The sequence below is a fragment of the Heterodontus francisci genome, chromosome 34 (genome assembly GCF_036365525.1).
Source record: "Heterodontus francisci isolate sHetFra1 chromosome 34, sHetFra1.hap1, whole genome shotgun sequence".
Classification (NCBI taxonomy): Eukaryota; Metazoa; Chordata; class Chondrichthyes; order Heterodontiformes; family Heterodontidae; genus Heterodontus; species Heterodontus francisci.
Genome location: NC_090404.1, coordinates 35,659,852 through 35,673,689, shown reverse-complemented (window position 1 = coordinate 35,673,689; position 13,838 = coordinate 35,659,852). Strand labels below are relative to the sequence as shown.

The 13,838-nt window shown below is 46.3% G+C and overlaps 1 non-coding gene across 1 annotated transcript; it reads right to left on the bottom strand.

The window, feature by feature from the left end:
* Positions 1 to 4,179: 4,179 nt before the first annotated feature.
* Positions 4,180 to 4,263, bottom strand: trnas-uga (transfer RNA serine (anticodon UGA)). The gene has a single exon. It is a non-coding gene; the product is annotated as a tRNA-Ser (tRNA).
* Between the last annotated feature and the right edge of the window lie 9,575 nt (positions 4,264 to 13,838).

Genomic DNA, 13,838 nt, shown 5'->3' with positions numbered 1-13,838 from the left:
ACGTTTTTATTCAGCAAGGAATGTATTTTTGTGTCATTTCATACAGCAGCAAGAAAATTTCATTCCCTGACCGTGTTTCATTCCTTGACTAGGAATATAACCATGTCTGCGATGTAGAAAGCATTGAATTCCACAAGACCACCAGGGAATCTGCCAGAATTCACTACAAGTGAGCTGCTCCACGCTACATTTGCTATTTCTTCACTTCAGGCCATTTTCACCACAGATTAGTTTTTCATTAAAACAATCAAATGTTTACCTGAAACACAAAAGCCTTGTTCAGGCAATGACAGCACCGAATGTGTTGACATGAGCACAAAGCTGCAGATGTACAATTTTCAATTTCCAAGATGAACCGACCTCATCAATGTACAAAGCAGCACACTGCCGTCATACATCAATAGAAACAACTGACACACATCAAATTCTGCCAGTTTCATGTGGGATCTCCTTCGGCTTCTATCATTGCTTTTTGTCCAGCTCTCTCTGTTCCCCCAGCTCCCAGGTGAGTTAGATGCCTGATGTGAACACATCGAATTCATGAAACCCAGATTTCCCTGGAAAGCCAGGAATGGGAATGAAAGATGGAGGACATTGGGAAACAATGGGTGTTGCAGATAATGGGATAAATAAGCACTGTGATCTCATCTTCCTGCTTCTTCCAGATACTGAATACTGGAATGTGTAAGAGTTGTTCCCATTAGCAATTATCCCCAGTCACACTCTCCTTCCAATCTTTTACCACTTGCTTATATTTCAAACTCTGCATAATTTCTCACTGGTTTTCAATGTGTATTTGGCTCTAATTGGTTGTAAGTTGGTAGAATGACTGTGAAGGCAGCAGCAGTGCTGTTAATGAACATACAATAGCAGAAGCGTACAGTACAGAAGGAGGCCATTCGGTCCAGCATGATTCGTTGACAGAGCAGTTGTGATTGGTTGATCAGGAATGATATTTGTGCAGATTGAGCAGCAGGCAGAAATATCTGCCCCATTGCCTGCCACCCATATTTTCCTGGCCTTTTCCTCACTTTCATCAGTTCATCACTCTGTGTTCTAACATGTTCCCCTTTCCATCCCAAGCTCTGTCTCTATAACTGTTAGTGACCAGTTACATCTCTGACTTCTTCAGCTCTGCTGCACAATCACCGACCTGGACCTTTAATTGTGTTTCGCTCTCTCCACAGATACCGCAGGTGGCTCAGCTGCGCAGCAGGGCAGGAAAAAGAGTGGAAGAGCTATAGTGATAGGGGATTCTATCGTGACGTGTACAGATAGGCGTTTCTGTGGTGGGAAACGGTCTCCAGGATGGTATGTTGCCTCCCTGGTTCTCTGGTCAAGTATGTCATGGAGCAGCTGCAGGACATTCTGAAGGGGGAGGGTGAACATTCAGAGTTCGTGGTACACACCGACATTGGCAGAAAGAGGGATGAGGCACTGCAACAAGAATTTAGGGAGCTAGGTAGAAGATTGAAAAACAGGATCTCAAACGGTGTATTCTCCGGATTACTCCTGGTGCCACGTGTGAGTGAGTATAGGAATAGGAGGAAAGAGCAGATGAATGCGTGGCTGAGGAGATGGTGCAGGAGGGATCACTGGGTATGTTACTGGTGTGCAAGTTGCGTGGGTTGCACCTGAACTGGAACGGGACCAAAATCTTGCTGAGAGGTTTGCTAGTGCTGTTGGGGGTCCGGGGCTGGGGTGGGGGGGGGGGGGTGGGGCGGGGGGTGCTGGGGCGGTGTGGGTGGGGTTGCTGGGTGCGAACATATTTTGGCAGGGGGATGGGATACAAAGTGGAGGTACAGTCGGGGATGATGCACAGCCAAATATAAAAGAGAAATTGAGTCAGTGTGGAAGGCAGAGCAAATATTGTTAAGGCACAAGTGAAAAATGCAAGGCTGGATTGCATCTATTTTAATGAAAGGAATCTTACCAGTAAGGCAGATGAATTGAGGGCGAAGATTATCACATTGGATTAATATATTATTGATATCACAGAGACATGATTGATGGAGGGGCAGGACTGGCAGCTCAATATTCCAGGGTATAGAATCTACAGGCGAAACAGGGGTCCATTAGGGGCCAAAGTGGCAATCTGTGTGTGGAGCCAGAGGTGATAGGTGAGGTTTTAAAAATTACTTTTCATCTGTGTTCACTATGGAGAAGGACGATGTGGGTGTAGACATCAGGGAGGGTGATTGTGATATACTTGAACACATTAACATTGATAGGGAGGAATCATTACCTGTTTTAGCGGGCTTAAAATTTGCTAAATCCCCAGGCCCAGGTGCGATGTATCCCAGGCTATGATGTGAGGCAAGGGAGGTGATCAGATGGGCTTTGACACAAATTTTCAGATCCTATCTGGCCACAGGAGACATACCAGAGGATTGGAGGACAGCGAATATGGTACCTTTCTTCAAGATAGATTCCAGGGATAAACCAGGTAATGACAGACCGGTGAATCTAACATCAGTGGTTGTGCAACTATTGGAAGAAATTCTGAGGGACAGGATTAATCTCCACTTGGAGAGGCAGGGATTAATTAGGGATAGTTAACATGTCTTTGTCAGGGAGGGATCGTGTCTAACTAACTTGATTGAATTCTTTGAGGTGGTGACTAGATGTGTAGATGAGGGTAAACCAGTTGATGTAGTCAAATGGACTTTAGTAAGTCTTTTGATAAAGTCCCGCATGGGAGATTGGTTAAGAAGGTAAGGGCCCATGGGATCCAGGGAACTTTGGCAAAGTGGATCAAAAATTGGCTTAGTGGCAGGAGGCAGAGGGTGGTCGTCGAGGGTTGTTTTTGTGATTGGAAGCCTGTGACAAGTGGTGTAGCGCAGGGATCACTGCTGGGACCCTTGCTGTTTGTAGTGTACATGAATGATTTAGACGTGAATATAGGAGGTATGATCAGTAAATTCGCAGATGACACGAAAATTGGTGGTGTCGTAAATAGTGAGGAGGAAAGCCTTAGATTACAGGACGATATAGAGGGGCTGGTAAGATGGGTGGAGCAGTGGCAAATGGAATTTAATCCTGATAAGTGTGAGGTGATGCATTTTGGAGGCCTAACAAGGCAAGGGAATATACAATGGATGGTAGGACCCTAGGAAGTACAGAATGTCTGGGGGACCTTGGTGTACTTGTCTATAGACCACTGAAAGCAGCAGCACTGGCAGATGAGGTGGTTAGGCAGGCATATGGGATAATTGCCTTTATTAGCCGAGGCACAGAATATAAGAGCAGGGAGGTTACGATGGAACTGTACAAAATGCTAGTTAGGCCACAGCTGGAGTACTGTGCACAGTACTCTGGGCAGCACACTATAGGAAGGATGTGATTGCCCTGGAGAGGGTGCAGAGGAGATTCACGATGATGTTTTCTGACCTGGAGCATTTCAGTTATGAAGAGAGACTGAAATGGCTCGAGTTATTTTCCTTAGAGTAGAGAAGGCTGAGGGGGGACACGATTGAGGTATACAAAATTATGAGGGGCATTGATAGGTTCGACAGGAAGAAACTTTTTCCTAAGCGGACGTGTCAATAACCAGGGGGCATAGATTGAAGGTAGGGGGCAGGAGGTTTAGAGTGGATTTGAGGGAAAAAGTTCACTCAGAGGGTGTTTGGAATTTGGACCACACTGCCTGAAAAGGGTTGGTAGAGGCTGGAACCCTCACAACATTTACCAAGTATTTCGATGAGCACTTGAAACGGCAGAGAATACAAGGCTACGGACCAAGTGCTGAAAAATGGGATGAGAATAGTTAGGTTCTTCATGACCGGCACAGACACAATTGGCCGAAGGGCGTGTTTTTCTGCTATATAACTCTATGACCGGCAGAGTTGCGAACCATTTGCTGTTTCTTTTTAATGTCAGTCACGTTTGTGAGAGTTGTCATCACAGTAAAAAAACTGATTACTTTCTGACCAGGAATCGAACCCAGAACGCGAGAGTGAATGCATTGAGCCCACGCCACTCGAACACCAGTGAAGCTCACCCACGCTTTTCAATATTAACTGCTTTTCCCATTTCTGCTGATGTGTTTGTTTATTTCTCACACATTTTTTGCCTTTTGTTCAGTTTATGACAAATCCACGATCTCTGATTGATATTGAGACATTTGAACATTTCCAACCAGCAAAGTGAGTAGTCAACTCAAGAAAAATGACGCAAAGCCGCTGCGAGCAGGGTTTGAACCTGCGCAGGGAAATCCCCCATTGGATTTCAAGTCCAACGCCTTAACCACTCGGCCATCACAGCTCAGATGCTGCTTGCTCTTCTAATTAAATCATTGGTACAATGCATTAGACAATTGCTGAAATTAGACATATTGTGGGGAATCATTGTCTTTGAGCCTTGAGTTGAGTTGCATCTCCCAGTGTATGTTAAAATTAACATGATGGAATCAGTGTAGTTTACAACACAGAAGGAATCCTCTCAACCCACTGAGCCTGCACCGGCTCTTTGAAAAATCAGTCAGTTTAATCCCACAATCCAGCTTTTCCCCATCACCCTGGAAATCAGTCCTCTTCTCTTCTCGCTATTCTCTGTTTTATGTACCTCAGAAAATTATGTATCCGCGCTGTCACTGGTCCTTTAATTCCATCACTTTAATTTTTCTAACAAGTTGATTATGTGGTATTTCACCAAATGCTTTTTAAAGTCCATCTCCACAACATCAATCACATTACCGCTACCCTCATCAACTTTAGAGTTATACAGCTATACAGCACAGGAATAGGCCCTTCGGACCATCGTATCTGTGCCAGCTATCAAGCACCCATCTATTCTAATCCCATTTCGATGACTTGGCCCGCAGCCTTGTATGCTATGGCGTTTCAAGTGCTCATCTAAATACTTATTAAATGTTGTGAGTGTTCCTGCCGCTACCACCCCTTCAGGGAGTGTGTTCCAGTTTCTTTCTCCATTAATTCATCACAGAACACATTTCATGAGAAAAACATCATCTGCCATGAAAACAAAACCCAGTTCATCAATTCACATCCCTTGGCAAAGAAGATTCCCCAAAGAAATATTGTCAACAACCCACCGCTGACCTTCCAAAGGCCAGCCCTGCTTTTGTAGCATGTGTCTGCCGAGCGGTCGGACCTAAGTGTATAGACTCAGTTCAAGGTCCAAATGAACATTGGTGTGAATGGAACGTTTGTAACCTCGAAACAGCGGTGGTAACCGAGCGATGTTAAGGGCTTTAAGACCGTGAAAGTGAATGTTACAGTCAGCTAAGCCGCAGTGAAATGAAATGGAAGCAAGTGAGTGTTAATAGTGGAAGGAATAATCTGAGAGAAGGGGCGGGTTTGAATGTTGGAACGTGAAGCACAGGCATGTGTAAGTGAAATACTGTAAAAGGAGACAGTAGTTTTTTTTCTCCATCAAGAAGAAATTCATTTTCAAGAAGTAAGGATTGGTTATTTGTTGCATTCCATTAGTTGGTGCAGCAGCCGGTTTAAGACATAAAGCAAGCTCTGTCTGGATTTGGAGTTGCTGTGACCACAACACAGAGTATTCACCATTATCCAGTCACAGTCCCACTGAATCAGCTGTGATAGTCTAACACAATTGTTTGAGAAAGATCTTTTTCAGTGAAGAGGATTTCTCGACATAAGCTGCCTGATCTGCTGAATATTTCTAACATGTGATGCTTTTATTTTGGACTTTCCACCTGAGCAGCTTTTCTGCTGATATAAGAAACAGCAAGTGTCCCAGCACCGATCCCTGTGGTACACCATTGGTCACCGATATAACACAAATTATAACCGCTTTGGGAATGGAACCCCAGTTCAATGGAATTATGATCGCTGAAACCCCGACTATCAACAACTTTGGGGGATGCCATTGACCAGAAACAGAACTGAATTAGCCACATACATACTGTGTCTACAACAGCGGGTCCGAGGCTGGGAATTCTGCAGCGATTAACCCAACACCTGACACCCCAAAGCCTGTCCGCCATCTACAAGACACAAGTCAGGAGTGCGATGGAATACTCTCCACTTACTTGAATGATATTGGAGCTGCATTCAGGAAGCTCAACTCCATCCGGGACATATCAGCCCACTTGATTGGCAGCCCATCCACCACCACAAACATTCACTCCCTTTGCCACCAAAGCACAATAGCAGCAGTGTGCATCATCTACAAGATACACTGCAGCAACTCACCACAACTCCTTCAACAGCACTTTGCAATTCGACAGCACTTTGCAAACGCGTGACCTCTGCCACCTGGAAGGGCAAGGACAGCAGATGAGTGGGAACATCACTATCTGCAAGTTCCACTCCAGGCCACACACCATCCTGACTTGGAAATATATCACCGTTCCTTTACTGATATTGGATCAAAATCCTGGAACTCCCTCCCTAACAGCACTGTCCGTGCACCGACACCACATGGACTGCAGTGGTTCAAGAAGGCAGCTCACCACCACCTTCTCAAGGGAAATTAGGGATGGGCAATAAATGCTAGTCTTGCCAGCGATGCCCATATCCCATGAAATAAATTTTAAGAAGTCAGAAATGAAACAGAACTCAGCCAAATTAGTGGCACTGTTTTGTCCTGGCTGTCTCTCTTTAGGCTTTCGTCACTTTTGGTGTATATGACTGTTCACTCTGTGTGAGTCAATGTGGTTCACATTTTGGAACTTTGCAGCAGACATGTTTGCTGTTCCTTCCTGATTATTTCTGCCTGTGTGTAACTGAGGCTGCGTTTTGGGTAGGTCCTGTCCAGGTGTCCTCATCACACATGTTGCAGCACTTACTCTACTTCCAGTCCTTTGTCTGGTGGCCTTCCAGCTTACAGCTGCTTTGTATTTGGCCGCCACGTGTCCAGAATCTCCACATAACTGAATTTCCTCATCCCTGGGCATGATGAAAGGCGAAGGACAGCGAGGCGGTTTTGGAAAGTATTTGCACTTGGGAGTGCGAAAAATTGAATGGTACGAAAAGGAAAATCCAGTCTCCAGCTTTGAAAATCTTATGGGAAATGGAGTTGTTAATTTATTTTCGGGTTGTTCTTGGAACAGAGATGGCTGACGGGAGATCTGATTGAAATGTACAAGATGTTGAGGGGCCTGGATAGAGTGGAGGTGACTGGCCTATTTACTTTGGAAGAGAGATCAGAGACGAGGGGCATAGATTTAAAGTGATTGGTAGAAAAGTTAGAAGGGAGATGGGAGATGAGGAGAAGTCTTTTCACCCAGAGGGTGGTGAGGGTCTGGAACTCACTATCTAAATGGGTAGTTGGGGCAGAAACACTCGACTCATTCAAAAGGAGTCTGGATATTCACCATCTGCAGATGTTTCAGTAGCTGTGCTCTGAAACCCTCTCAGTGCCTTTCAACAGGTCGATTCATGACAGAATGTGCACACTGGGAGAAAAGGAATGCTCCCTCACCATTTAAAATTGAGTACAATTTTTCTAGTTAGCTTCCTGTCCACAATGATCAAGTGAAAAAGACGTTTCTCTCTATTTACCCTCCTCATTCATTTCCTGACCCTAAAATACTCAATCAAATCACCCATTAACCACCCAAAGTCTATGGAATGCAAGCCTAAATTAATCACATCTCATAATTTAACCATTAGAGCCTTGGCTGCATTCTGGTGAAATTTCACTGCCCTGTTTCCAAGGCCAATGTGTATCCTTTATAATGTGCTGTGACCAAAACTATACACAGTATTCCAGGTATGGTCTAACCAGCATATTGTGCAGTTGAAGCCAAATTTCTCTTTTTACAACAGAATAGAACAGAATAACAAAATCGTTACAGTACAGAAGGAGATCCTATGGCCTTTCTTGTGCATCCTGGCTCTCTGCAAGAGCAACTCAGCTGGTCCAACACATCTGCATTTTCAACATAGCTCTGCAAATGTTTCTCTTCAGATAATTACCCATTATTTTTCTTCTTCCTTATTGGGATATGAGAGTCCCTGGCAATGCCAGCATTTACTACCCATCAGTAATTGTGCTTGGGAAGGTGATGGTGAGCTGCCTTCTTGAACTGCTGAAGTCTATATGGGGAGGCACTCAGACAGTGATGTTAGGGAGGGAATTCCGGCATTTTGACCCAGCAATATAGTTCTAGGTCAAGATGCTGTGTGACTTGGAGGGTGGCATGCAGGTGGCGGTGTTCCCATGCATCTGCTGCTCTTGTCCTTCGAGGTGATACTGGTTGCAGGTTTGCAAGCAGTTGTGAAAGGAGCATTGGTGAGTTGCTGCGGTACATCATGTATATGGTACGTACTGCTGCCACTGTGCACCATAGTGGAGCAAGTGAATGTTTAATGTGGTGGATAGGGTGATGATGAAGCAGGTTGGTTCGTCTTAGATGCTGTTGAACCTTCAGAGTGTGTTTGGGGCTGAAATCATGCAGGCAAGTGGAGAGCTTTCCATCACACCCTGACTTCTGCCTTCTAGATGGTGGACAGGTTTTGGGGAGTTAGAAGATGAGTTGCAGAATTTCCAGCCCCGGACCCACTCTTGCAGCCACAGTATGTTTATCGCTGTTCCTGGTTTCTGGGCAAGGCTAATCCCCAAGATGTTGATGGTGGAGGATTCAGCGATGATAATGCCTTCAAGGGGAGATGTTTAGAATTTCTCTTGTCGGGGATGAAAATTGTCCAGCAATTGTGAGGTGTGACTGTAACTTGCCGTTTATCAGTCCAAGCTTGACTGTAGTCCAGGCCTTGCTGCATATGCATATGGACTGCTTCAGTGTCTGAGGAGTCTAGAATGGTACCAACCATAGTGCAATCATCAGCGAGCATCCCCACGTCTGACCTCGTGATGGAGGGACGGTCATTGATGAAGAATCTGAAGTTGATTGGGTCCAGGACAAGACTCTGAGGAACTCCTGCAATTATGTCCAGGAGCTGAGATGATTGGCGCCCAACAACACAACCATCTGCCTTTTAAAATGGAAGAATAGAAGATAGGAGCAGGAGTAGGCCATTCGGCCCTTCGAGCCTGGTCCGCCATTCATTATGATCATGGCTGATCATACAACTCACTAATCTGTTTCTGCTTTTCCCCCACATCCATCGATCCCTTTGAGCCCAAGAGCTTGAAAACATACAATGTTTTGACCTCAACTGCTTTCTGGGGGAGCGAATTCCACAGGTTCACCACTTTCTGGGTGAAGAAACGTCTCCTCATCTCAGTCCTGAATTTTTTTAAATTCATTCATGGGATGTGGGCGACGCTGGCCAGGCCAGCATTTATTGCCCATCCCTAATTGCCCTTGAGAAGGTGATGGTGAGCTCCCTTCCTGAACCGCTGCAGTCCATTTGGTGTAGGTATACCCACAGTGCTGTTCGGAAGGGAGTTCCAGGATTTTGACCAAGCGACAGTGAAGGAGCGGCGATATAGTTCCAAGTCAGGATGGTGTGTGACTTGGAGGGGAACTTGCAGGTGGTGGTGTTCCCATGTATTTGCTGCCCTTGTCCTTCTAGTTGGTAGATGTCGCGGGTTTGGAAGGTGCTGTCTAAGGAGCCTTGGTGCATTGCTGCAGTGCATCTTGTAGGTGGTACATACTGCTGCCACTGTGCGTCGGTGGTGGAGGGAGTGAATGTTTGTAGATGGGGTGACAATCAAGCGGGCTGCTTTGTCCTGGATGGTGTTGAGCTTCTTGAGTGTTGTTGGAGCTGCACCCATCCAGGCAAGTGGAGAGTATTCCATCACACTCCTGACTTATGCCTTGTAGATGGTGGGCAGGCTTTGGGGAGTCAGAAACTGAGTTACTCGCCTCAGGATTCCTAGCCTCTGACCTGCTCTTGTAGCCATGGTATTTATATGGCTACTCCAGTTCAGTTTCTGGTCAATGGTAACCCCTAGGATGTTGATAGTGGGGGATTCAGCGATGGTAATGCTGTTGAATGTCAAGGGGAGATGGTTAGATTCTCTCTTGTTGGAGATGGACATTGTCTGGCACTTGTGTGGCGCGAATGTTACTTGCCACTTATCAGCCCAAGCCTGGATATTGTCCAGGTCTTGCTGCATTTCTACACGGACTGCTTCAGTATCTGAGGAGTCACGAATGGTGCTGAACATTGTGCAATCATCAGCGAACATCCCCACTTCTGACCTTATGATTGAAGGAAAGCCATTGATAAAGCAGTTGAAGATGGTTGGGCCTAGGACACTACCCTGAGGAACTCCTGCAGTGATGTCCTGGAGCTCAGATGATTGACCTCCAACAACCACAACCATCTTCCTTTGCACCAGGTATGACTCCAGACAGCGAAGGGCTTTCCCCCTGATTTCCCTTGACCTCAGTTTTGCCAGGGCTCCTTGATGCCATACTCGGTCAAAGGCTGCCTTGATGTCAAGGGCAGTCACTCTCACCTCACCTCTTGAGTTCAGCTCTTTTGTCCATGTTTGAACCAAGGCTATAATGAGGCCAGGAGCTGAGTGGCCCTGGCGGAACCCAAACTGAGTGTCACTGAGCAATGGTTTACCCCGTATCCTTAGACTATGACCACTGGTTCTGGACTCCCCCACCATCGGGAACATCCTTCCTGCATCTACCCTGTCAATGCCTGTTAGAAATTTATAGGTTTCTATGAGATCCCCCTCCCCACCCCCACACACACACAACCCGCCCCCACCCCACACCCACCACCCACCCCCGCCCCCACCCCTTCACTTTTCTGAACTCCAGCGAATATAATCCTAACCAATTCAATCTCTCATACGTCAGTCTCGCCATCCCAAAATTCAGTCTGGTACACCTTCGTTGCACTCCCTCGAGAGCAAGAACATCCTCCCTCAGATAAGGCGACCAAAACTGCTCAGTATTCCAGGTGTGGCCTCACCAAGGCCCTGTAGAATTGCAGCAAGACATTCATGCTCCTGCACTCGAATCCTATCACAATGAAGGCCATTTTAACATTTGCATTTATTTAAACACCTGTTGCACCTGCATGCTTACGTTTAGCGACTGGCGAACGAGAACACCCAGGTCTCGTTGGATATTCTCCTCTCTCAGTTTTTTTGGCATTTAGATAATAATCTGCCTTCCTGTTTTTGCCACCAAAGTGGATAACATCACATTTATTCACATTATACTTCATCTGCCGTACATTAGTTTGATCAATTTGCTTACCCACTATTTTTTTCATGTTTGTACTTGCGGCTGTTCAATTTTCAGTCCGTTAACACCCTTTCTGTACGAATGCTTTGTCTTTCAACGCATAATTTATGTATCATTGCTCCATGACCTTCTGGCCAACAATTCTGTGACCTTGTCCTATTTCCACCTTCTCCTTGTTATCTCTTGCCACACCCATACTTTACTTGCTTATTACCTTTTACATTTCTAATATTTGCCAGTTCTGAAGAAGGGTCACTGACCTGAAACGTTAACTTCTCTCTCCACAGATGCTGCCAGACCTGCTGAGTATTTCCAGCATTTCTTGTTTTTATTTCAAATACCCTGGATGTTCGTTTCCCATCTCTGGTCAGCCTGCAGCCATGTCTCCGTAATCCCAACGATATCATACCCGTTTACATCCAATTGCGCAATTAATTCATCCACTTTATTGCTCATACCGACCATTCCCTGGTGTGCAGCAAGGTTAGACTCAAAAAAAAGAAGCTGCATCACTCCAAGCAGAATTTCTTATCCACAGCTGTTACATAAATTTCTAAATTCAACTTGAAAAAGCCCTTCAAAACACTCCCACAGGGGATGCAGAGACCAAGTGGGCCCACATCAGAGACGCCATCTATGTGTCAGCTATGATCACCTATGGTAAATGTGTGAAGTAGAATGCAGACTGGTTTCAATCTCACTTTGAAGAGCTGGACCCTGTCATAGCCGCTAAGCGCATTGCACTGTTGAACTACAAGAAAGCCCCCAGCGAGCTAACAATTGTAGCACTTAAAGCAGCCAGAAATGCTGCACTAAGAACAGCCAGGCGCTGCGCAAATGACTACTGGCAACACCTATGCAGCCATATTCAGCTGGCCTCCGACACCGCAAGAATCAGAGATATGTATGATGGCATTAAGAGAGCTTCTGGGCCAACCATCTAGAAGATCGCCCCCCTCAAATCTAAATCAGGGGACACAACCACTGACCAACGCAAACAAATGGACCTCTGGGTGGAGCACTACCTAGAACTGTACTCCAGGGAAAATATTGTCACTCAGACCGCCCTCAATGCAGCCCAGTCTCTGCCAGTCATGGATGAGCTGGACATACAGCAAACAAAATCGGAACTCAGTGATGCCATTGATTCTCTGGCCAGCGGAAATGCCCCTGGGAAGGACAGCATTACCCCTGAAATAATCAAGAGTGCTAAGCCTGCTATACTCTCAGCACTCTACAAACTGCTTTGCCTGTGCTGGGACGAGGGAGCAGTACAACAGGACATGCACGATGCCAATATCATCACCCTCTATAAGAACAAAGGTGACCGCGGTGACTGCAACAACTACCGTGGAGTCACCCTGCTCAGTATAGTGGGGAAGTCTTCGCTCCAGTTGCTTTAAACAGACTCCAGAAGCTGGCCGTGCGTGTCTACCCTGAGGCACAATGTGGCTTTCGAGCAGAGAGATTGATCATTGACATGCTGTTCTCCCTTCGTCAGCTACTGGAGAAAGGCCGTGAAAAACAGATGCCCCTCTACGTTGCTTTCATTGATCTCACCAAAGCCTTTGACCTCGTCAGCAGACGTGGTCTCTTCAGATTACTAGAAAAGATCGGATGTCCACCAAAGCTACAAAGTATCATCACATCATTCCATGACAATATGAAAGGCACAATCCAGTACAGCGGTGCCTCATCAGACCCCTTTCCTATCTTGAGTGGCGTGAAACAGGACTGTGTTCTCGCACCAACACTGTTTGGGATCTTCTTCTCCCTGCTGCTCTCACATGCGTTCAAGTCTTCAGAAGAAGGAATTTTCCTCCACACAAGATCAGGTGGCAGGTTGTTCAACCTTTTCCGTCTAAGAGCGAAGACCAAAGTACGGAAAGTACTCATCAGGGAACTCCTCTTTGCTGACGATGCTGCATTAACATCTCACACTGGAGAGTGTCTGCAGAGTCTCATCGACAGGTTTGCGGCTGCCTACAACGAATTTGGCCGAACAATCAGCCTCAAGAAAATGAATATCATGGGACAGGACGTCAGAAGTGCTCCATCCATCAATATCGGTGATCACGCTCCGGAAGTGGTTCAAGAGTTCACCAACCTAGGCTCAACTATCACCAGTAACCTGTCTCTCGATGCACAAATCAACAAGCGCATGGGAAAGGCTTCCACTGCTATGTCCAGACTGGCCAAGAGAGTGTGGGAAATGGCGCACTGACACAGAACACAAAGGTCCGAGTGTATCAAGCCTGTGACCTCAGTACTTTGCTCTACAGCAGTGAGGCCTGGACAACGTATTTCAGCCAAGAGCGATGTTTCAATTCATTCCATGTTCGCTGCCTCCAGAGAATCCTTGGCATCAGGTGGCAGGACCGTATCTCCAACACAGAAGTCCTCGAGGCCGCCAACATCCCCAACTTATGCATCCTACAGACCCAGCGGTGCTTGAGATGGCTTGGCCATGTGAGCTGCATGGAAGATGGCAAGATCCCCAAGGACACATTGTGCAGTGAGCTCGTCACTGGTACCAGACCCACCAGCCGTCCATGTCTCTGCTTTAAAGACGTCTGCAAGCGCAACATGAAGTCCTGTGACATTGATCACACGTCGTTGGAGTCAGTTGCCAGTGATTGTCAGAGCTGGTGGGTAGCCATAAAGGCGGGGCTAAAGCGTGGTGAGTCGAAGAGACTGAGCAGTTGGCAGGAAAAAAAGACAGAAATGC